We start from the raw sequence: 24,081 nt of genomic DNA on the forward strand, positions 1-24,081 counted from the left end.
AAATAGCTATTTTTCTAATCATTCATGCTCCGTTTGACCTTACAATGGAATTGCCCCAATGCGTATATGGTTGCGTCATCAGCATACATGGGCACACATGCTTTGTTACATGCCAGCGGCAGGTCATTGGTAAAACAGAAAAGAGTAGAGGGCCTAGAGAGCTGCTCTGCGGTACAACACACTTTACATTTTTGACATTAGAGAAGCTTACGTTAAAGAAAACCCTCCGTTCTATTAGATAAAAGGCATAACACATGTTTTTTCAAAAACAGGTTATAGTCAATAATGTCAAAGGCTGCACTGAAATCTAACAGTACAGTTCCCACAGTTAATTTATTTCAACCAATCATCAGACAATTGTCAGTGCAGTACATGTTGAGTGCCCTTCTCTGTAAGCATGCTGAAAGTCTGTTGTTATTTTGTTTACAGAGAAATAGCATTGTATTTGGTGAAGCACATTTTCTTCCAACAGTTTGCTAAGAGCTGACAGCAAGCTGATAAGCACTCTTGGGTAGTGGAATGACTTTGGCTTCCCTCCAGGCCTGAGGACAAATACTTCCCCCTAGGCTCAGATTAAAGATATTACAGACAGGTGTGGCTATAGAGTCAGCTACCATCCTCAGTAGCTTTCCATCTAAGGTATATTATTATTGATCGATAACAATAATTTCCCCACCTCTCCCACACTAACTTTACAAAATTATAACTGGCAATGCTTTTCTTTAACTATTAGTTATTTTTTATGAGTGAGTACGATGGCTCACTTAGTTGTTGGCATTTCCTGTCTGTTTGCCCACTTTGCCAATTTAAGTCATTAAAATAATTGGCAACATCAAATGGCTTGTGATGAATAAGCCATCTGATTTGATTAACCTCTCTGGGATATGTGGGACGGTAGTGTCCTACCTGGCCAACATCCAGTGAAAATGCGGAGCGCCAAATTCAAATAAATTACTATAAAATTACTATAAAAATTAAACTTTCATGAAATTACACATTCAATATACCAAATTTAAGCTACACTTGTTGTGAATTCAGCCAACGTGTCAGATTTCAAAAATGCTTTACGGCGAAAGCAAACAATGCTAGTATCTGAGGATAGCGCCCCAGCTAACAATCACAGACCATCATATTTCAACACTTCCGGCGCGACACAAAACACAGAAATAAAGATATAATTCATGCCTTTGACGAGCTTCTTCTGTTGGCACTCCAATATGTCCCATAAACATCACAAATGGTCCTTTTGTTCGATTAATTCCGTAGCATGCTTTCTGGTCACGCGCCTCTAACAAACAGTACACTTCACTGGAGCCTCATTCTGAACATGGCTACTTCTTAATTTCTCAAAGGAAAAACCTCAACATATGTTCTCATGTTATTTGAGACTAAATTGATTTTATTTATGTATTATATTAAGTTAAAATAAAAGTGTTCATTGTTCATTCAGTATTGTTGCAATTGTCATTATTACAAACGTGTGTGTGTGTATGATATATATATATATATATATTTTTTAATCGGCCGATTAATCGGTAACGGCTTTTTTTGTCCTCCAATAATCGGTATCGGCGTTGAAAAATCATAATCGGTCGACCTCTAATATTTATATCCACAAATCTCGGTTTACATTGGCGCCATGTTCAGAAATGCCTCCAAAATATCCGGAGAAATTGCAGAGAGCCACGTCAAATAACAGAAATACTCATCATACACTTTGATGAAAGATGCATGTTTTACATATAATTAAAGATACAGTTGTTCTTAATGCAACCGCTGTGTCAGATTTCAAAAAAACTTTACGTAAAAAGCACACCATGCAATAATCTGAGACGGCGCTCAAACATAACAACATTTCTCCGCCATGTTGGAGTCAACAGAAATTACATCATAAATATTCCCTTACCTTTGATCATCTTCATCAGAATGCACTCCCAGGAATCCTAGTTCCACAATAAATCGTTGTTTTGTTCGATAATGTCCATTACTTATGTCTAAGTAGCTACTTTTGCTAGCATGTTTAGTGCACATGTCCAAACGCTCGCGCAAATGCAGGCGAACTCGGACGAAAACTTAAAAAAATTATATAACAGGTCGAATAAACTGGTCAAACTAAGTAGAGAATCAATCTTCAGGATGTTGTTATCATATATATCCAATAACGTTCCAACCGGAGCATTCCTTCATGTCGGTAGAAGTTATGGAACGCAAGGCGATATCATGAGGAAAGCGCGTGACCAGGAACTGGCATTCTGCCAGACCAATGACTGAAACACCTCCCATCCGGCCCCACATCACACTAGAGGCTTCATTCAGCGTTCTACAGACTGTTGACATCGAGTGGAAGGCAGAGGAAGTGCAAACATATCTTACAGGGAATTGAATCGGCGATGAGTTGAACATTGACCAGTCTCAGAATTCTCACTTCCTGTTTGGATTTTTTCTAAGGTTTTTGCCTGCCATATGAGTTCTGTTATACTCACATACATCATTCAAACAGTTTTAGAAACTTCAGAGTGTTTTATATCCAATAGTAATAATAATATGCATATATTAGCATCTGGGACAGAGTAGGAGGCAGTTCACTATGGGCACGCAATTCATCCAAAAGTGAAAATGCTGCCTATCATAAAGAAGTTAAGTTCTTGGCTTTTACCGGAACAGCTACCATGTCCTTGAACCTCAGGAAGTTGACCACTATCGGCTTGGGCCGGTGATGGGTTTTCCAGTTCTTTTGGCGAGCATCTAGAGATATGATAAACAAAGTAGGAGCAGCATATATAGTTTGTAGAGTCAATATACAGTTGAAATTGGAAGTTTACGTACACTTAGGTTGGAGTTATTAAAACTAGTTTTTCAACCACTCCACACATGTTTTGTTAACAAACTATAGTTTTGGATAGTCTGTTTGTACATCTACTTTGTGCATGTCACAAGTATTTCTTCCAGCAATTGTTTACAGACAGATTATATCAGTGTTATGACTTGGGGATAGAGCAGGGTTCCCTAATTGGTGACCCACGGGCTGAATTTTCCCCCACAAGCTTTCTGAGCAAAAAATTATAYTCTTATTTTTTATTTTTTTACTGTAAAAACATCAGGAAATCAGCCCCAAATCAAATGTATTTATATAGCCCTTCTTACATCAGCTGATATCTCAAAGTGCTGTACAGAAACCCAGCCAAAAACCCCAAACAGCAAGCAATGCAGGTGTAGAAGCACGGTGGCTAGGAAAAACTCTCTAGAAAGGCCAAAACCTAGGAAGAAACCTAGAGAGGAACCAGGCTATGAGGGGTTGCCAGTACTCTTCTGGCTGTGCCGGGTGGAGATTATAACAGAACATGGCCAAGATGTTCATAAATGACCAGCATGGTCAAATAATAATAATCACAGTAGTTGTCGAGGGTGCAGCAAGTCAGCACCTCAGGAGTAAATGTCAGTTGGCTTTTCATAGCCGATCATTAAGAGTATCTCTACCGTTCCTGCGGTCTCTAGAGAGTTGAAAACAGCAGGTCTGGGACAGGTAGCACGTCCGGTGAATAGGTCAGGGTTCCATAGCCGCAGACAGAACAGTTGAAACTGGAGCAGCAGCACGGCCAGGTGGACTGGGGACAGCAAGGAGTCATCATGCCAGGTAGTCCTGAGGCATGGTCCTAGGGCTTAGGTCATCCGATAGAGAAAGAAAGAGAGAATTAGAGAGAGCATACTTAAATTCACACCGGATAAGACAGGAGAAGTACTCCAGATATAACGGACTGATCCTAGCCCCCCAATACATAAACTACTGCAGCATAAATACTGGAGGCTGAGACAGGAGGGGTCAGGAGACACTGTGGCTCCATCCGATGATACCCTCGGACAGGGCCAAACAGGCAGGATATAACCCGACCCACTTTGCCAAAGCACAGCCCCCACACCACTAGAGGGATATCTTCAATCACCAGCTTACATTCCTGAGACAAGGCCGAGTATTGCCCACAAAGATCTCCGGCACGGCACAACCCAAGGGGGGGCGCCAACCCAGACAGGAAGATCACGTCAGTGACTCAACCCACTCAAGTGACGCACCCCTCCTAGGGACGGCDTBGAAGAGCGCCGGTGACTCAGCCCCTGTAATAGGGTTAGAGGCAGAGAATCCCAGTGGAGAGAGGGGAACCGGCCAGGCAGAGACAGCAAGGGCGGTTCGTTGTTCCGGAGCCTTTCCGTTCACCTTCACACTCCTGGGCCAGACTACACTCAATCATATGACCTACTGAAGAGATGAGTCTTCATTAAAGACTTAAAGGTTGAGACCGAGTCTGCGTCTCTCACATGGGTAGGCAGACCATTCCATAAAAATGGAGCTCTATAGGAGAAAGCCCTGCCTCCAGCTGTTTGCTTYGAAATTCTAGGGACAATTAGGAGGCCTGCGTCTTGTGACCGTAGCGTACGACAGGACCAAATCGGAAAGATAGGTAGGAGCAAGCCCATGTAATGCTTTGTAGGTTAGCAGTAAAACCTTGAAATCAGCCCTTGCCTTAACAGGAAGCCAGTGTAGGGAGGCTAGCACTGGAGTAATATGATCAATTTTTTGGGTTCTAGTCAGGATTCTAGCAGCCGTATTTAGCACCAACTGAAGTTTATTTAGTGCTTTAGCCGGAAAGTAGAGCATTGCAGTAGTCTAACCTAGAAGTAACAAAAGCATGGATACATTTTTCTGCATCATTTTTGGACAGAAAGTTTCTGATTTTTGCAATGTCACGTAGATGGAAAAAAGCTGTCCTTGAAACAGTCTTGATATGTTCGTCAAAAGAGAGATCAGGGCCCAGAGTAACGCCGAGGTCCTTCACAGTTTTATTWGAGACGACTGTACAACCATCAAGATTCATTGTCAGATTCAACAGACGATCTCGTTGTTTCTTGGGACATAGAACAAGCATATCTGTTTTGTCCGAGTTTAAAAGTAGAAAGTTTGCAGCCATCCACTTCCTTATGTTTGAAACACAGGCTTCTAGCGAGGGCAATTTTGGAGCTTCACCATGTTTCATTGACATGTACAGCTGTGTGTCATCCGCATAGCAGTGAAAGTTAACATAATGTGTTCGAATGACATCCCCAAGAGGTAAAATATATAGTGAAAACAATAGTGGTCCTTAAACAGAACCTTGAGGAACACTGACATTTACAGTTGATTTGTCAGAGGACAAACCGTTCAGAGACAAACTGATATCTTTCCCAATTGATTTTTATTTAAGGAATCTGTTCCCAAGTATTCTCTCACACAAGAGATGTGATTGTATACAAATGTGAGCAAGGTTTAAAATTATTGTTTTAGTCAAACATTATATATTCTATTTCAAATTTTCTTTTTTTCTTAGGCTAGCTTAATTTTGTCAAAAATGTCCATTCAATGCAACTGATATCCATGCGACGGAACCAACATTTTTTCTAATTTTCAGATATTTTCCAAAATAGTTTTGTTGGTGACTCTATTGCCAATCTTACTGTGTTATCCACTGACTGACATTGTAAGTGTTTAGTTCAGCATAGAAAGGGATAGCTAAATGGCCTAATTGAGTTTCGCAGTGTACCGTTTCAGGCCTCTGACATCTAGCATCAACTAAGGGGTCTGGAGTCTGGACCTCTATAGTGTAAAGTCAGTCGTGCTCAATAACAGGGTTCCCCAACTGGTTTTATTTGTCCCCGCAAGCTTTCTGAGCAACAAAGAAAAACACCAGGAAATCAGCTCAAAGTGATTTCTATTTAAGGAATCTGTTCCCAAGTGTTCTCACACATGATCATATACAAATGGAAGCAAAGTTTAAAATAATTGTTTTAGTCTAACATATCTGTTTGGTCTTCTTGCAGTCAATTTGCATCCCTCTGAATCTAGTTGATAATCCCTGGGATAGCGGCTGAGTTGATGCACTGGTGCCCCTTTTCCGAGCCTTCCTTTCACACCGCATGATATAGACGTCCTGGAAGGCAGGGAGCTCGGCACAGTTATGTTTCCTAGAGTTCAGGTGAAATGGATCTAATCACTGGATTGTGATAAGGGTCTCTGGTACTGTTAGACATGTCTCTGTCGTGGAGCTTAAAGTTGCTTGATAGAAAAACATTGCTGCTGATTGTGCCTCATCGCTGATTGTGCCTCATATGGAAGAGAGTTTTGTAACCTAGCAACACAAGAAAAGCTCCTTGCTCACAGGCATCAGTTCAAGGCGGTCAAGAGGACTTACTGTCTGAAAGGAAAGGGGATACTTTGTCAGTTGAACAACTGAATGCATTCAACCGAAATGTGTTCCGCATTTAAACCAACCCCTCTGAACAGATGAGCAGCTGTTTACATGCAATCAAATGTGGTCTTTTAATGATTCACGTAAGCCCACGGTGCATCAGAAGTAATGATGATGATCGTTGTGGTCATGAATGTGGATGTAATCCTGTTTACCACTCGCAGGCCTGATGTTATGACTCCTAGAATGTATCTAATCACCAGATTTGTGTTGAGGGTTGCTTGTACTGTGTTAGACATGTCTGTCGTAGAGCTAGTTGCTTGTGAGAAAGAAACATTGCTGCTGATTGTGCCTTGACTTCTATTTCTTTTTCCCCTCAGGGTCACCTCAGAGAGTGTTGTACATCCAAGTGGGTATTTTGTGAGGTGAGTTTTTACATAATTTCTAGGGCTTGACATTCACTTTTTTTGCCACTTGTTTTTCGGACAAGTAGGACTGGTTCAAGTCAATTCATTTTTTAAACGATTTGGATAGGAAACACACTAACGTTTCTAAAACTGTTAAAATAATGTCTGTGAGTATAACAGAACTTATTTGGCAGGCGAAACCCTGAGGACAAACCATCCAGGATTATATTTTTTTGGAGGTGACTTTTCTATTGGTTTCTATGGGTAACTAGATTTATAAGGCACCTGGTTGCAGTTCCTATGGCTTCCACTAGATGTCAACAGTCTTTGGAAATTTGTTGATGTTTTTCCTTTGAGAAATGAAGAAGTACGGCTGTTCAGAATGAGTGTCAAGCCAAGAGTACTCTTTTGTTTGGTGCGTGCTCCAGGTCACGCGCTCCACGTTGATTTTATCCGCTATTGAACACAGTATATTCCGTCTTAAATTTGATCGATTATTTACGTTTTAGGATACCTAAAGTTGGATTAGGAAAGTTGTTTGAAATGTTTGGGCCAAGTTTACAGGTAACTTATTAGATCATTTGTAGTCATGTTGGGCGAGTTGGAACCAGTGTTTTTCTGAATCAAACGCGACAAATAAATMGACATTTTGGGGATAAAAAAGGGAGTTTATCGAACAAAAGGACCATTTGTGATGTTTCTGGGACATATTGGACATATTGGAGTGCCAACAATTATATCGTTATTTCTGACTTTCGTGTCGCACCTGCTTGGTTGAAATATGATTTTCATGTGTTTGCATGGTGGGGTGCTGTCCTCAGATAATCGCATGGTTTGCTTTCARCGTAAAGCCTTTTTGAAATCTGACACGGCAGCTCGATTAACAAGAAGTTAGGGGGCAGCATTGGGAAGTTTGGATGAAAAGCGTGCTCAGAGTAAATTGCCTGTTACTCAGGCCCAGAAGCTAGGTTATGCATATTTGGATAGAAAAAACTCTAAAGTTTCTAAAACTGTTAAAATAATGTCTGAGTATAACAGAACTATGGCAGGCAAAAACCTGAGAAAAATTCGACCAGGAAGTGGGAAATCTGAGGTTTGTAGTTTTTTAAAAGTGATTGTCTATGCAATATCCTGTATCTGTGGGGTCATATTGCACTTCCTAAGGCTTCCACTAGATGTCAACAGTCTTTAGAAGTTGTTTCAGGCTTGTATTGTGAAAGGGGATTGCAATAAGAGCTGTTTCAACAAGTGGTCAAGCTGAAAGACATTAGTTTAGTCTCGCGCGTGGCTGTGAGCGCGACGCTCATTCTCTTTCCTTTCTAATGACAACGGAATTGTCCGGTTGGAATATTATTGGAGATTTATGATAAAATCATCCTAAAGATTGATTTTATACATCGTTTGACATGTTTCTACGAACTTTAATTGACTTTAACCTCTACTGCCTCAGAAACCCGGATCCGGGAGCACCCCCCACCCCCCACACACTGATTAGCATAGCTAGCATAGCTTCACAAGTAAATAGTAGCATCTAAATATCATTAAATCACAAGTCCAAGACACCAGATGAAAGATACAGATCTTGTGAATAAACCCATCATTTCTGTTTTTTAAAATGTTTTACAGGGAAGACACAATATGTAAATCTATTAGCTAACCACGTTAGCAAAATACACCATCTTTCTTTGTCCGCCATTTTCTCTCTCCACCACTAGCTATCACCAATTCGGCTAAACTAAGATATTGATAGCCAACAAACAAGAAAAAACTCATAGCGACAGTCTGATAACATATTTTATGGTATAGGATACGGTGTTTGTAGAAAAAGTGCAATATTTCAGTAGAAATCACAGTTTACAATGCACCGACCATCACCAAATCGACTAGAATTACTAGATAGAGCAACGTGTATGACCAATTTACTATCAATAAAACATTTCATAAAATAGACAAGCATAGCAATGGAAAGACCCAGATCTTGTGATTCCAGACAATATTTCAGATTTTCTAAGCGTTTTACAGCGAAAACACAATAAATCGATAAGTTAGCTACCACATGTGAAAACGTTACAGAGCATCGATTCCAGCCAAGAGCGCTATAACGTAATCACCGCCAATATATAAAATTTTTTCACTAACCTTCTCAGAATTCTTCGATGACACTCCTGTAACATCATTTTACAACATCATATACAGTTTTGTTCGAAAGGTGCAATTTAGCCATACAAAACCGTGTTACACAATAAAAATCTAGGAAATCAAGCTCAATATGTCTGACGTCATCTATCAGGTGATCTAGTTTAATTGAAAGCTAATCATATACTTGACAAAAAATACAGGGTTGACAGGAATCGAAAGACAAATTATGTCTTAATGCAACCGCTGACTTACATTTTTAAAATTATCCTTACTTTTCAATACAGGGTTCGCCAAGTGACGCGATAACAAACAAAATGGCGAAATATGCGTTTAAATATTTCGAAGAACAACGATTTATCATATTAAATATTGCTTACTTTGAGCTGTTCTTCCATCAGATTCTTGGGCAATGTATCCTTTCTATGTTGTAATCTCTTTTGGTCGATAGATGTCCTCTGTCCTTCGAAATGTCCACAACGATTCGAACGGGACCCAAAACGTGTCCAAAGTTTCAGAGTGCACAACAAAGAAATTCCTCAAAATCGCACTAAACGGATATAAATTGCTATAAAACGGTTCAAATTAACTACATTATGATGTTTTTAACAACTATAACGACTGAAAACATGACCGGAGAAATATTGCTGTTAGACAACGATTTGGAATGAGGCAAGTCCGATGTCCTTCACGCTTCAGGCGCGCGACGAGAAAGGGAGGTAACTATACGTTTTGTTCTTTATAATGGCTGTGATTGTGCAATCGTTTCCATTCAAAACGGGATGACGTACAGACACCCAGAGGAAGACCGTAGGCAGTGTCGGTTTCTTCATAGCATTCACTGTCGCCTTAAAAACAGACTCCAGATCAGGGGTAAAAATTTCTGAAATCTGACCCCTGTCATGAAAAGTGCTGTAGATATTGTTCTGTACCACTCAGAGACAAAATTCCAACGCTTATAGAAACTAGAAAGTGTTTTCTATCCAATAATAACAATAATATGCATATTGTACGATCAAGAATTTAGCACGAGGCAGTTTAATTTGGAGACCCAAATATGCTAATGCGGAACAGCACCCCCTATAGTTCCAAGAAGTTAATTGACTTTTCGTCTGGACTTTGGATTTTCCAACCAAGGAGAGGTGTCATAAAAGTCAGAAATAGCGTTAAAATTAATCACTTACCTTTGATAATCTTCATCTGATGGCACTCCCAGGTCTCCATGTTCCACAATAAATGTTTGATTTGTTCGATAAAGTCCATTTATGTCCAAATAGCTCCTTTTTGTTTGCGCGTTTAGTACACAATCCAAACTCACGAYGCGCGTGCAAGTCCAGGCGAAAGTTCAGATGAAAAGTCATATTACAGTTTGTAGAAATGTCAAACGAAGTATAGAATCAATCTTTAGGTTGTTTTTATCATAAATCTTCAATAATGTTCCAACCGGAGAATTCCTTTGTCTTTAGAAATGCAATGGAACACAAGCTAACTCTCACGTGAGGCAGACCTCTGACTCATTCAGCTCCCATTCCCCCCTCCTTCACAGTAGAAGCATCAAACAAGGTTCTAAAGACTGTTGACATCTAGTGGAAGCCTTAGGAAGTGTAATATTACCCCAGAGACACTGTATATTCGATAGGCCAAGCGTTGAAAAACTACAAACCTCAGATTTCCCACTTCCTGGTTGGAATTTTTTCTCAGGTTTTTGCCTGCCATATGAGTTCTGTTATACTCAGACATCATTCAAACAGTTTTAGACACTTCAGAGTGTTTTCTATCCAAATCTACTAATTATATGCATATTCTAGCTTTTATGGCTGAGTAGCAGGCAGTTTAATTTGGGCATGCTTTTCATCCAAAATTCCGAATGCTGCCCCCTACACTAGTGAAGTTAAGGTAATAATTGAGTCAATGTATCATGATATAATTTTTTTTCCATTTCGCCCAGCTCCAGGGTAAAATGCCTTGGTAAAGGGGTTGAGCGGATTCAGTCTGTATTGAGTTGCATACACAGTGTCAGAGGCTAATGTCCATACTTTTCTTTCCCCCCAACCCTCCATCTGCCTGAGAATCAGGGTTTGTGTCAGGAAAATGTGCAGCCTGACATTGAACCGGTACCATTTGAATTTAATGGACTTATATGCATTGGGTGCGTAACCTGATTAGGGCGTCCACCCACGTTGCTCAGAATGACAGAAATCACATTTTAGATTATGGTAATTCATATTAACAGAACAATCAACTTGAGGCCATAGGCTACATGCAAATGTTCATTCTATAATGCAATTAGCGAGAAAACCCTGTTGTCAAAAGCGCACTGCACATGCAAGGTTTCATGTGACAGAGATGAAAATATCCGTTAGAAATGTAGAGAGGGGAGATCTAATGATGCAACAACTAGCATGGATTGCTAATAGAGGTCGACCGATTGATTTTTCAACGCCGATACCGATTATTGGAGGACCAAAAAAGCCGAAACCGATTAAGTCCGCGGCTTTTGTGGAGTGATGGGTAACGATGCTTCGTGGGTGACTGTTGTCTGTGTGCAGAGGGTCCCTGGTTCGAGCCCGGGTATGGGCGAGGGGACGGACGTAAAGTCATACTGTTACATTGATGCTGTTGACCCGGATCACTGGTTGCTGCGGGGAAAAAGGAGGTCGAAAGGGAGGTGAGTGTAACTGATGTGAAATGGCTAGCTAGTTAGCGGTGGTGCGCGCTAATAGCGTTTCAATCGGTGACGTCACTCGCTTTGAGACCTTGAAGTAGTGGTTCCCCTTGCTCTGCAAGGGTCGCGGCTTTTGTGGAGCAATGGGTAACGATGCTTTGTGGGTGACTGTTGTTGATGTGTGCAGAGGGTCCCTGGTTCGCGCCCGGATCGGGGCGAGGGGACGGACTAAAGTTAAACTGTTACATTGGTAGTTAGCGCAAAAGTTCATTTGGAAACCAGTAGAACATGAGAGAAATAGGCTACTGGTTTCAAGTGCATATGAAAGTCTTTATAAATAATTGCCTCCACATTTCTATGGTTGTATTTTACTTTGAAGCAAGGCAAGACATGCCTCATAATATGAATAAAACATTCAGGTTTCAAACAATTATGTTTTCAAAATGCGTACTGCCTCCAGCTAATTGCAAAGTGGTGTGTGACACGCCTACCGTTGCCTGTATGCACTTGAATGGCGAATTGAATACCAATTGAGAAATTAAAATGGTAGCTCTTTTTAATCGTGGCCAAGAACTGTTTTTAACACGTGATTGCATTTAGACTTTTTACGCAATGACTGGACTTATAAAATAACCTTTCACTACAGCTGCAACAAATGAGCTGTTTGAGAAACTGTAGCAGCAGCTCTCGCACTGTGACAGATTTTCCGCTCATAGACTCTGTATCTATATGCTGTACGCTTGTGATAAAATAACTAACGAAAATACACATGCGCCAATTTAATTCCACTTAATTATGCAAATTAGCCWATAGACTGTTAACTTCTCTAGGATAGGGGGCAGCATTTTCACGTTTGGATGAAAAGCATACCCAAATTCAACTGCCAGCTACTCATCCCCAGAAGATAAGATATGTATATTGTTAGTATATTTGGATAGAAAACACTGAAGTTTCTAAAACTTTTGAATCATGCCTGTGAGTATAACATAACTTATTTAGCAGGCGAAACCCAGAGAACAAACCATTCAGATTTTTTTTTTTGAGGTCACTCTCTTTTCAATGGATTTTCATTGGGAATACAGATTTCTAATTGACCTTCTTGCAGTTCCTACCGCTTCCACTGGATGTCAACAGTCTTTAGAAATTGGTTGAGAGTTTTTCCTTCGTGTAATGAAGAAGTACGGCCATTTTGAATCAGGGTCACTTGTTGTGTCCTGTTTTTAGAGGCGACCAGAAGGCTAGCTACAGTTTGTTTTAATCCTGTATTGAACACAGATCATCCCGTCTTCAATTTTATCTATTATTTACGTTAAAGTTGTATAAAGTTTACAGGTAACTTTTGAGATATTTTGTAGTCATGTTTCACGAGTTGGAACCAGTGTTTTTCTGGATCAAACGCGCCAAATAAATGGACATTTTGGAAATATATCGACGGAATTAATCGAACAAAAGGACCATTTGTGATGTTTATGGGACATATTGGAGTGCCAACAACAGAAGCTCGTCAAAGGTAAGGCATTAATTATATTTTTATTTCTGCGTTTTGTGTCGCGCCGGGAGGGTTGAAATATGATGGTCTGTGATTGTTAGCTAGGGTGCTATCCTCAGATACTAGCATTGTTTGCTTTCGCCATAAAGCATTTTTGAATTCTGACACGTTTGCTGAATTCACAACAAGTGTAGCGTTAATTTGGTATCTTTCATGTGTATTTAATGAAAGTTTGATTTTTATAGTAATTTATTTGAATATGGCGCTCTGCATTTTCTCTGGCTTTTGGCCAAGTGAGACAGTAGCGTCCCGCCTAAACTCAGATTTTTGGATATAAATATGAAGTTTAACGAACAAAACATACATGTATTGTGTAACATGAAGTCCTATGCGTGTCATCTGATGAAGATCATCAAAGGTTAGTGATTCATTTTATCTCTTTCTGCTTTTTGTTACTCCTCTCTTTGGCTGGAAAAATGGCTGTCTTTTTCTGTGGCTATGTACTGACCTAACATAATCGGTTGGTGTGCTTTCGCCGTAAATCCTTTTTGAAATCAGACGTTTTGGCTGGATTCACAACAAGTGTAGTTTTAATTTGGTGTCTTTCTTGTGTGATTTCATGAAAGTTTGATTTTTATAGTAATTTATTTGAATTTGGCGCTCTGCATTTTTACTGGCTTTTGGCCAAGTGGGACGTTAGCGTCCCACATATCCCACATATCCCAGAGAAGTTAAGCATAACCGGTCAAATGTATTTCGATCGATGGGTATTTCCATCAATGATTAAGCAAAAAAGCAATATCTTGCAATGCGATTTATTTATTTTTCTTCTCCTGGACTATTGGCCAGTGACAGTTTTTTATTTATTGGCTTTTTATTTTTTTTGATTTGCCAAAATCGGGCTATTACCGGATAACGGAAACCCTGCTGAGGATAAATATAATCCTTCCTTTTTGACTTCCATCTGGTAAAGAAATCAATGGAGCACACTATTGGTTAGTGCTCTGCGTGGGAGGTGTTTGTGTGGGCATAATACTAAACAGTTCCTTACTGTCAAGAAGAGCGTAGCCTATACCACACTGTGTGAAGAAAATGAAAGTAATTTCTTTCTTGGAATAAACTTTTTGACAGCCTCATTTGCATTAGCAGAGATGTTTACAATTTATTCTTAAACTATTGCTATACCACATGCTCCAAAAAAGCAATTTCTGGGTTTTGTAGTGTAAACCTTCCCATAGTGGCTTGTAGATTAATCAGCTATTAGGGTTGCAGTGCCATCTTAAATTGATGGCGCAGCAGCAAAAGAAGCAAGCAACCCATCCGTAATATGACACATTTTGAATGTGTGTGGGAACATAAAGGACTTGAAAGCAGTGGGCTTTTTAGACGACACTTGTGTAAATGCCTGGAAGATGAGCCTTTGATGGGGACACCAAAGTGGAAAGCTCGCCTCCAGATGGAAATGCATTTGGATCATTACCCAAGCAGCTCCGCAAAGACATTAATCTYCAGCAGTGCTCATAAGGTGAATTTCTCCTGAAATTGCCCATCTTTGGTGAGATTTMAGGGATTAGTGGCTTATTACTGGTAATGTCAGTGAAATATGGGGTCTCACTCAGGTCTGTAGATCTCAGTCCAATAATGAGGTAAAGTTTGTCCTTACTGGTCTAATCCTGAACCTCTGACTTGGAGTTCTGCTCCCAGAGGCACGTCTGTTAATCCTAACTTTGATTCAAAACTTGGGTTGGCGCTCGTCTGCTACTCTATGCCCCTGTTGGCAAAATCACTAGGAATGTTAGTCACCATAATCACCAGGCACACAAGAACGACAGGATAGATGTGAAGTACCCTGTGTTGTTCTCCATAATCTAGAGGGGATGAGACGACATTGGCTAATCATTGGAATTTGAGAGACTGTTCTGTTGCAGTGTTCTTCCGTGTCAAGGCTGAAGCAGCTGAACTGCTGCAGAGCTGAGGTGACTCTGGGACAGACTCCAGTCTCTCTCTCAATAGAACCAGCCAATGTCTACAGTTCTGTTCCCATGAGGCTGTGTGTATTGGAGGAGCGCTGGGCAGCACTACCTTGGTGATGATTGACTGGGACAGAAAGCCCCAAATGGAGGACGATGCTCCATGGCTGTCGTTTCTCCTTTAACTCACCACATCTGGAGGGAGTGTTATTATTGGACCAGAGAGGAGCAATGGTTCCCCTGCTACTCATTCTGAATTAGACGTTCATGTAGAGCAAAGAAACTCAATTTAAATCACAAAACCTATTTCTCGTTCACTTTTGCTGTTCAATTTATGCGTTAGTTCCAGCTAAGAGTAAAATTTATATTGCATTACAGTTTGTTGCCAGCCAAAGGTTAAACAGAGCTTGGAAACATACAGTTTGAAGCCCAGCTGATTAAATTCTCTACAGGTGACGGCTACCTGGGTTTGTAAATAAGACTAGGATTAAATGCAAGGCATCTGGGGCTCTTTTTGTGTTTATAAGGAGATCCGTTTCTATTTATACTGTAGTCTGCCCTGGTCTCTTGTGTATAATATGTCCACTTTAGCAGTGTGTGGGCCCGACCTGGTTTCCTCTGCAGATTTCTATGTGAGCTGAGAAGTGGTCAGTTACTGTAGCACCTGGATGTGATGGGAGCCTCTGGATCCGTCATGTCAGCAGGTTCTGCTTCATGAATCTGTCTGATTGATCCAGGGTGCAGGTGGCTCCATGACCGCACACTGCAACAATAACGCATGACGTCATGTCACTGAATATCCTGTTTTGTTGATGCATGGGGGGTCATTTAATGACTGCTCTGGTTTAGGTGTCCTCACTATCCAAATGGAGTAAGGTTACTCTCTTGTAGTCAGAAGAGCTGTAAATGCATAGCTTAGCATTTGTATTTGATATTAGGATGTCAGCTAAATGTACCATATAGAATTAGCCTGCCGCTAGCCTATATTATGCAATGAGTTGAGACTGTCATTAGCAGAGGATCAGCCATGCTCAGTGCTGCTTTGTGCTTGTAGCCCTGACTACTCTAGTCTCCTCAAGGACAGAAATCAATGGCTGTTATGTGTGATTGAGAGGCTGGTATAGAGCGCTCTCACACTTCTCAGTTGACTCATTAGGACTGTGTCTGTTAGCTGTTGCCATTATTTACCTAGGATGTGAATGTCTGCAATGTAAACCTACCCTTATTGGAATATGAGTTACAGGCCAAGTAAGATTTAGTTCCAATGAACCTGTTTGAATAGTTTATGATAATTGGAGTGTTAGCCGTTCATTCTGCGTAAATGCAAAGTGGATACAGGTACAGCCTAGTGTAGGCTACTTTCCATCTTGGCAGAGGAGATTGGAAGCATTGGCTGGGGAATTAGTCTTCAACATTTTTACAGAAATTTCACAGAAACCCTGTTTGAGCCCATATTAGGGAAATGTTTACTCCAGTGTTATTTCTTTCTGAGCAGCTCCCGCAATGATTTTGTCAGTCCTGCCCTGACTCCAAAGGATCTAGTTCTCTTCAGCCCAAGGCCAATTTACAATACTTTGTAAATTGAGAGAATGAGCCAACGTAACGAATATAATAACAATATACTTTTAACCAATATATTAATAACCAATATACTTTTTGTCATAGTCTTTCCTTGTCTGTCATAGAAGCTACACTAGCTCTGCCCTCTGCAAAACATCACTGACACAAACTGTATCACAAGATTTAACTGTGGATACAATGGCATGATGACTGTATTCCCTGCAGCAAGCTAGACCCATTTGTTTCATCAATGGGGAGTCAGGGACACTGGAATCAATATGCTCACAATAATAGTTAAAAATTGTCTGTTAAGCTGAGTCCTGTCTTCATAGCAGTTCTAATAATTGGCTTTAACGGTCACTGGACTGCAATAATGTGCTGCAGGACCCCCTCTCGTGGAGGAATGGTGAGAACTGTCAAATGAGACACGAGCTCTTCAGTCTAATTGGCCTCCCACTGGTTATTAGTGAGGTCTTCTGATCTGATTGGGCGGTGGAGTGTTGCCCAGACTAATGATCTGGAAGGTGCTGCTCCGTACCTGGAACGAGAGACGGAAGGAGGCAGGTGGATCTCTTAAAGTTTGGACACCAAGTTGACCAAGAGGATATGCTGCTGACAGCTGTTGGCCTGCAATGTAGAAGTTAGAGCCAGATTGCTCAAGTCAGTTTTGTTGGCTTTGTCTAGTGTGTGCAGAGTGGAGCTTTTAGTCATGGTYGACACAGGTGGATGGTAAAGTTTGGAAAGTGAAATGGCAAAAAGTCATAAGATCATGTAATGTCTATTCTAGCCTGCCAGTTTTGTTGGCTTTGTTCAATGTATAGTTTTACGTTCCACATGGCCGTACATTACGCAGGTTGCCATTTATTGTCATTAATCTTGCCCTGGAGGCCGCTCTGCAGAGTGGTCTCTAGCTGGCACAGCCACTAAGTAATAAAATCAAATTTTATACCTGACCTTAATCACACTGCTAACCCTAATGCCTCAACCTAGCCTTAAATGAAGACCAAAAAGCTCAGTTTTGTTTCATGAGTTTTTACAATATAACCAATTTTGACATTGCTGCTGGCCTATCTTGTGGAAATTGCTCAGTTTTGCCTCAAAGGCAAGATTCATGACAAACGTCAACCTGCGTACATAACGTCCATCTAGACATGGCAAGCTAATCACAGTAACCCGATGTCAGGTGGTGAAGGCCCTCGTATGCGTACATGTTTGATCACTACGTCAGCGAAAACGTCAGCATGCATATTTCATAGATGAAGACATTTAGTAGGCATACTAACTTACTCATTCCCACCTGGTCTCCGGAGGTCTCCTGTTACACGGCTTCTATTCTACTCCCGTAAAAGCTCTTGTTAAAAATACATCTCCTTCAGAAGTTTAACCATCTTCTCACTACCCTGGACATGAAAGGGCTGGTAGCTGAAATGAAATTYCAGTACTGGAGACAGTGTTCCCCCTCATCCACAAAGAGCTTCAAGGAGGGAGACATGGATGTATGATACGGTATTAAACTAGGCCAAACTGTTGGACTGTTAATTGCATAATCTGTTAGGCTACACATCAACAAGCCTATGTTCTTASTGTGTTTGAAGGTCCTTCATTGTGCAGTTCATTAGGCTATGTTGGGACTTTTTGTTTTGTAATTATTTCTCATCACAATCCAGTATAATGTAACTCTCCTGTACAGCAAAACCAGAAACATTATCTGCCACCCCTTGGTGTCTTTTCCCATTTGGCGTTAAGCTGTGGTAAGTGCTTCCAGCCTCCTGCTGTTAGTCCTCCCATCAGAGGTGAATGGGTCCTGATTTAAAGTCTGCCAGAGGTGTGAAGTAAATTAATTTCATACTCCTAGCCTGAAACCTCCGGTCTCGCTAAGTAGCCTCTCTCGCTGAGGTTGACAGGTGGACTGAGTGTTCCAGAGTATTCCAGCACAGGAAATTCTGCAGTGTCCTCCAGTCAAACTACATCACACATTAGGCCTATTACATCATACCAGAACAATATTCAGGAATGCTTCATGTGTGACTGCAGAGTGAACAATCACTATCAGAAAAGGAAAGGAGTCTCTCTCTTATGTTGACCTTGGTGCTGAAAATACCTTTGGCCCTAACCCTGTGACTGAGGGACCTCACATACTCATAAACAACACATTTGTCATGTGGACAGTTGGTCAATGTTGGTGCTGATTGTATTTTTGCTGGTGGAATTGAACCATATGTACCGGTGATGAATTTGGAGCTCTGTTGACAAAATGATAAGATCATTGCTGTCTCTACTCTGGTATAGTCTGTCCAACAGTACATTACTAAGAGGACATCTTCATGATTCAGCCTAATAAAAGTTGGCTTTCATGGTGYAGTGGATTTGTCATCACCTGAAATGCAATTATGGTTGTTGTCTTGGTATTTAAAATCATTTTTTGGAGTTCTATGAACAGTCAGCCTTAATTCATACTTTCTTGGATATGTGATCCACCTGGGTCGTCTGCATACCACAAGACAGTTAGGCTGCTGAGATAAATCCTGGGCATTAACTTGATGCAAACACAAGTCTTTCAGTCTTCAGCAAAGTTAGCTTCCCGGTATTTATAATGTGAACATGGTTCACTAAACCAACAACAGAAAGGRGAAAGTTATTGGACTAAATCAGTTTGACTAATCCCCTCCGTCTATGTGTTGTGAAGTGCAGATGGAAATTGCCYTCCCCTGCTGGTTTACTTTCCCTGCTCTTTAATTACTGAGTTAAYGGGGCTTTCATTGGGCACATTTTTGATTCTGTTCAGGTTTGCAGTGCCTATGATCAGTATTTTTTTGATCAAGATGTCTGAATCATCCATAAGCAGTCATAAGGGACTCATCTTTTTAAAATATTTTATTTGAATGAAAGCTGAATAATTGAAACCTTTTCAGATTTTCTGCCCTTTGCAAATAAATATTTCAGATGCAGAACTCCTTGTGACTGAATAGCCAGCACAAAAGCTTTGTGTGAAATTCCCTAGAGTGTAAGGTAACATGGCGCTTTGACATGCAATTGTAAATGTTCCTTTCATTCATGTGATACACTGATGATGGAAAATTGTACTCTTTCTTTGATGAAAGAGTTGGGCCGTTCATCCACAAAGGCATCAGAAATGTATACACCATGCCAGAATCTTCATTTCATTCAGCATGACTCACAAAAGCACAAAAAATAATCTTAATATAGCAGCCAGCTGGCTAGATTAAAGTGCACAAAGAGCAGGCATGTTTTCCTCCCTTGGTGTTAAAGGGAGACCCAGATATTGACACATCAAACTGTCATCTGCTTCTCATCAGGCACAAACACGTCCTCTCTGTCCTACTGCTCGCCTGCACAAACTGACATCCATGCTAAGTCATATGCACGGTGGGAGATTAGACGGTTAAACTCCCCTCAGGCTTGTGGCCCAGCATGCTGATGGGTCTCCTGCACTGAGCAATACGAGGCCCACATTGCCTTCCTCTTACCAAAGCATTTTGTGTACGTCAGTCATTTTCTGTGATTTTTTTTCTCTATATAACGTTCTTGTAGATTGTTCAACATTATTTGGTCAACAGTAATAGCGTGTGCATTATTTTGATTCCTGCTGTGAAAGAGTGCCTTCAGAAAGTATTCATACCCCTTGAGTTATTCCACATTTTGTTTTATAGCCTGAATTCAAACTGGATAAAATATATTTTTTTCCTACACACAATACCCCATGTTGATAAAGTGAAATACATTTTTTTTTTGCAAATATARTGAAAATTAAATACAGAAATATCTAATTTACATAAGTATTCACACCCCTGATTCAATGCCATGTAGAAGCACCTTTGGTGGCAATTACAGCTTTGTTGTCTTGGGTATGTCTAAATRAGTTTTGCGCATCTAGATTTGGGGATTTTCTCCCAGTCTTCCCTGCAGATTTTCTCAAGCTCTTAAATTAGATGGGGAGCGGCAGTGAACAGCAAACTTCAAGTCTTTCTACAGATTTTCAATGGGATTCAAGTCTGGCTTTTGGCTGGGCCACTCAAGGACTTTCACATTCTTTTTCTAAAGACCAGTGTTGCTTTTGCTGTATGCTTGGGGTTATTGTCCTTTTGGAACATAAATATTCTCCCCAGTCTAATGTTGTTTGCACTCAGAAGCAGGTTCMTGTCAAGGATTTGCCTCCATTCATTGTTCCCTCTATCCTTACCAGTCTCCCAGTCCCTGCTGCTGAAAAGCATAGCATGATGCTGCCACCACTATMCTTCACAGTAGGGATGGCTTTAATCGGGTGATGCTCTGTGCCTGGTTTTCTCCAGACATACAGGAGCGCTTTCAATTCAGGCCAAAGAGTTACATTTGTCTCATCAGACCACCATCTTTTGCCTTAGGATCACAGTCTTTCAAACTCCAGGCGTGCTTTCATGTGTCTTTTTCTCAGGAGTGGCTTTTGTCTGGCCGCTCTCCCATAATGTCCAGATTGTTGAAGTGCTGTAGAGACTGTTTTCCTTCTGGCAGGTTCTCCCAGCTCAGCTAAGGAACTCTGTAGTTCTGTCAGAATGGTCATTGGGTTCTTGGTCACCTCCCTGACAAAGGTCCATCTTGCTTGGTTGCTCAGTTTGGTCGGATGGCCAGCTCTAGGCAGGGTTGTTCCATATTTTATGAATACTTATGTAAATTAGGTAATTGTTTCTTTTTCAATAAATGTATATGTTTTCACTTTGTCATTATGGGATATTGTATGTAAATGGGTGAGAAAACATATTTAATCCATTTTGAATTCAGGCTGTAATGAAACAAAATGTGGATTAAGTCAATGGCTATGAATACTTTCTGAAGGCACCATCTGCCTGTCTCTGTTTTGCTGTCGGCTGCTTTGTGAGCGAGCCTCTTTCTCCCTCTCCTCACTGTGACACAAAATACAATTGTGGGAAAACACAATTTTAAAAGCAAATATTGTTCTAGTTACAGAGGAGAGTCACATTTATTTCTCACCTCTTAATATTGAGTTCATACCACTCTACAACCGGAGAAGTCTGTAGGATAGGTTTGATCCTGAGGAGCCGAGCGCACCATTTGCAGGCCTAGAAGTAGCCTAGGCATTGTAGAACATTAGTCTACCGTTACAGATATATTCATCAATTTGCTTACATGGCTATATAGCAACAATCATATTTATTGTTAGCAATCTAGCAAAGATTTGAGTTCCCACTTCCTCAGGTGGTGAATAATATCCTATAGGCAAATATGCATAAAGTTGTTAGCAAATTCTCTGAAGAGCTCTAACGTCGCACGTATATGACATTTTTGGCCGATACCGACATGGATCACTATTGTGCCTTGCATCACTGTCAATTACATACTTTAATCTTGAAGGCAAACCGCAAATTCCACTTGTGCCTAATCCTTATTGTGGCTAGCTTCACAACACAACCTGGTCTGGTCGAGCATCACTAGCCAGATGAAGCTAGCTGGCTGCTTATAACGTTAGCTTTGGGCAACAGGGTTAAGTGGCTGGCTAGCTATTTATTTTCATGAACTGAAGTTCAATTTCAATAGGCGAACAACAAGTGGCAGCCTAGCTAATACTTACTCACAAGGATTCCTAAATTATTGCTAAGAATAATGAAAATGACTGCAGTTTCTACTGGTCATTGTTTTCAGGCTGGTTGTATTGGTGCTAGGTACCAAGCTAAAGCMAGTCTTTTAACGACAGTTCCACAGGTGCATGTTCATGAATTGTTTATGGTTCATTGAACAAGCATGGAAACGGTGTTTAAACCTTTTACAATGAAGATCTGTGAAGTTATTTGGATTTTTACAAATTATCTTTGAATGACAGGGTCCTGATAAAGAGACATTTCTTTTTTTGATCAGTTTATGTATGTCGTGAAGCTAATAGTATTTACTCTATTACTCTGTAACTCCGGTAGGGCAACATCTGAAAAATAGCACACTTCATAGTGTGTACCGGTGCTCGACCAGTCGGCGAAAGCAAACATCACCCACGACAGAGAACGGTTGATTGTCAAGGGCAATGAATTCCATTATCTTAGCTTTAATGGATGTCGCCTTTGAGTTGTCTCGCTGAAATTTTGTTACCCTTTCAAATGACTGCTCGACTTGACTACTCGATCCACACAGCAGACGTTGTTAGGTTAGGAATGCTGTTTCATGTGTAGCGCAGAATTTTACGTGCCGTTATTACGTCATGTACCTACGTTTATGTAGGTATGTATGGTACCTTTAACATCGGTTTTTAACATCGGCGCTAAACTAGACATCGGCCGAAACCGATGTTGGCATTTTTAGTTAATATTGTCCGATTCTGATACGTTAACCGATATATCGTGCATCCCTAGTCTCATATCAAGTGGAATGTTGAACATGTCTTGCAGCATGATGGCACACTGTGCTGGGGTAAAAGGCGGCACTATTCAGGCACTGCAGGGATAATGTCTCYAAAGAGGGGGCATCTGAGGGTAAATCCACTCTGTCCTCAATTGTGTACACCAAGACTCGAAGATTGGCAGTACTTTGTGAACTGAATTAAACTATTGCGCTGTCAAGTTTAGAACAGTCACGTTTGTGAATAGCCAGTCGAACTCTGTATTGTGTTACCCCAGCAAAAATCTGAAGGACCCCATAGGTTTTATAAGAACTGTAGAGGATAAATGGGACAATCATGAGAAACATAAGTCATTGCAGAGTGACAGTTCTTTGGCTCAGAGATTTGCATCTTGTCATTAGACTTTGATCAAGGAAATTGCTGCTGTTGTTATGCCAATTGAACTGCTTCCCTTTCACCCGAGAGAAGACGATTTTAAATTCAAGAGGACAGACTGATGCATGCACTGTGCATGAACATAAGGAGGCGTCTCATACTCCAGTAAGCCTGTAACTAATGCCTCCCTCCTATTGAATTCATATTTTTTCTGAATAATAAACTGGAGCTGTGGGCTCCATGTCAGTCTAGTGAAGTCAAGACACTTCCTCAGCGCTGTATTCTGGTCATGCCTCAGCCTGGCTTTGAACTCAAGGAGTGCTGTTGGCCCTGGCTTACCTGGGAGGTAATTGACAGCTGTTGGGGTGAGAATGAGAAGGGACACAGGCAATTAAAGAGCCGGAGCCAACCTAGTCTGACCTGCTGATCAATGCAGTCCATTTGGAGCTGGTGTACTAGAGGCCAGAGCTCTGTTTACAGGCTAATAAAGAGAGCTCAGGGAGCACCTTTTGGCAGTGCAGCCCAGTACTTTTAACACCCCATTGATTCTCATTACATTACACTTAAAGGGAAACTTCATCGCTAGACATTATTTGGGGTGTTTTTCCAGTCTCCCTACATAATTATGAGTGATGAGGTTTTTCAGACATGCACCATAGCGTATTTTTCTGCAGGGAGAGTTCAACCAATGACATGGGTTGATTTGAGCCTGCTGTCTGAGTCATGTTTTGTAGCAATTATTATGGCCTTTGTGTTTTGAAGGAAGGCTTTTATTTATTTTTAATGGGGCAGTACTAGTTTCTACAGGTTCACGGGAACTATGTCACCCCCCTGCCAGAATCCCCCCTTCTAATTTCCTTAATTTTGTGGTTATTTAAATACTRTCTGTGGCACACATCAGAGTCAAATACTTTCTATAGAACA

General features: G+C 40.8%; 1 long non-coding RNA gene across 1 annotated transcript in view; it reads left to right on the forward strand.

Moving 5' to 3' along the window:
- LOC112080869 (uncharacterized) overlaps window positions 1-24,081 on the forward strand; it is a 72,964-nt gene that overhangs the window by 4,656 nt on the left and 44,227 nt on the right. Inside the window, exon 2 of the long non-coding RNA XR_002896252.2 lies at window positions 6,596-6,640. This is a non-coding gene — a long non-coding RNA (uncharacterized lncRNA). The remainder of the gene's footprint in view (window positions 1-6,595; window positions 6,641-24,081) is intronic.

This window comes from Salvelinus sp. IW2-2015, unplaced genomic scaffold (genome assembly GCF_002910315.2).
Source record: "Salvelinus sp. IW2-2015 unplaced genomic scaffold, ASM291031v2 Un_scaffold16544, whole genome shotgun sequence".
NCBI lineage: Eukaryota > Metazoa > Chordata > Actinopteri > Salmoniformes > Salmonidae > Salvelinus > Salvelinus sp. IW2-2015.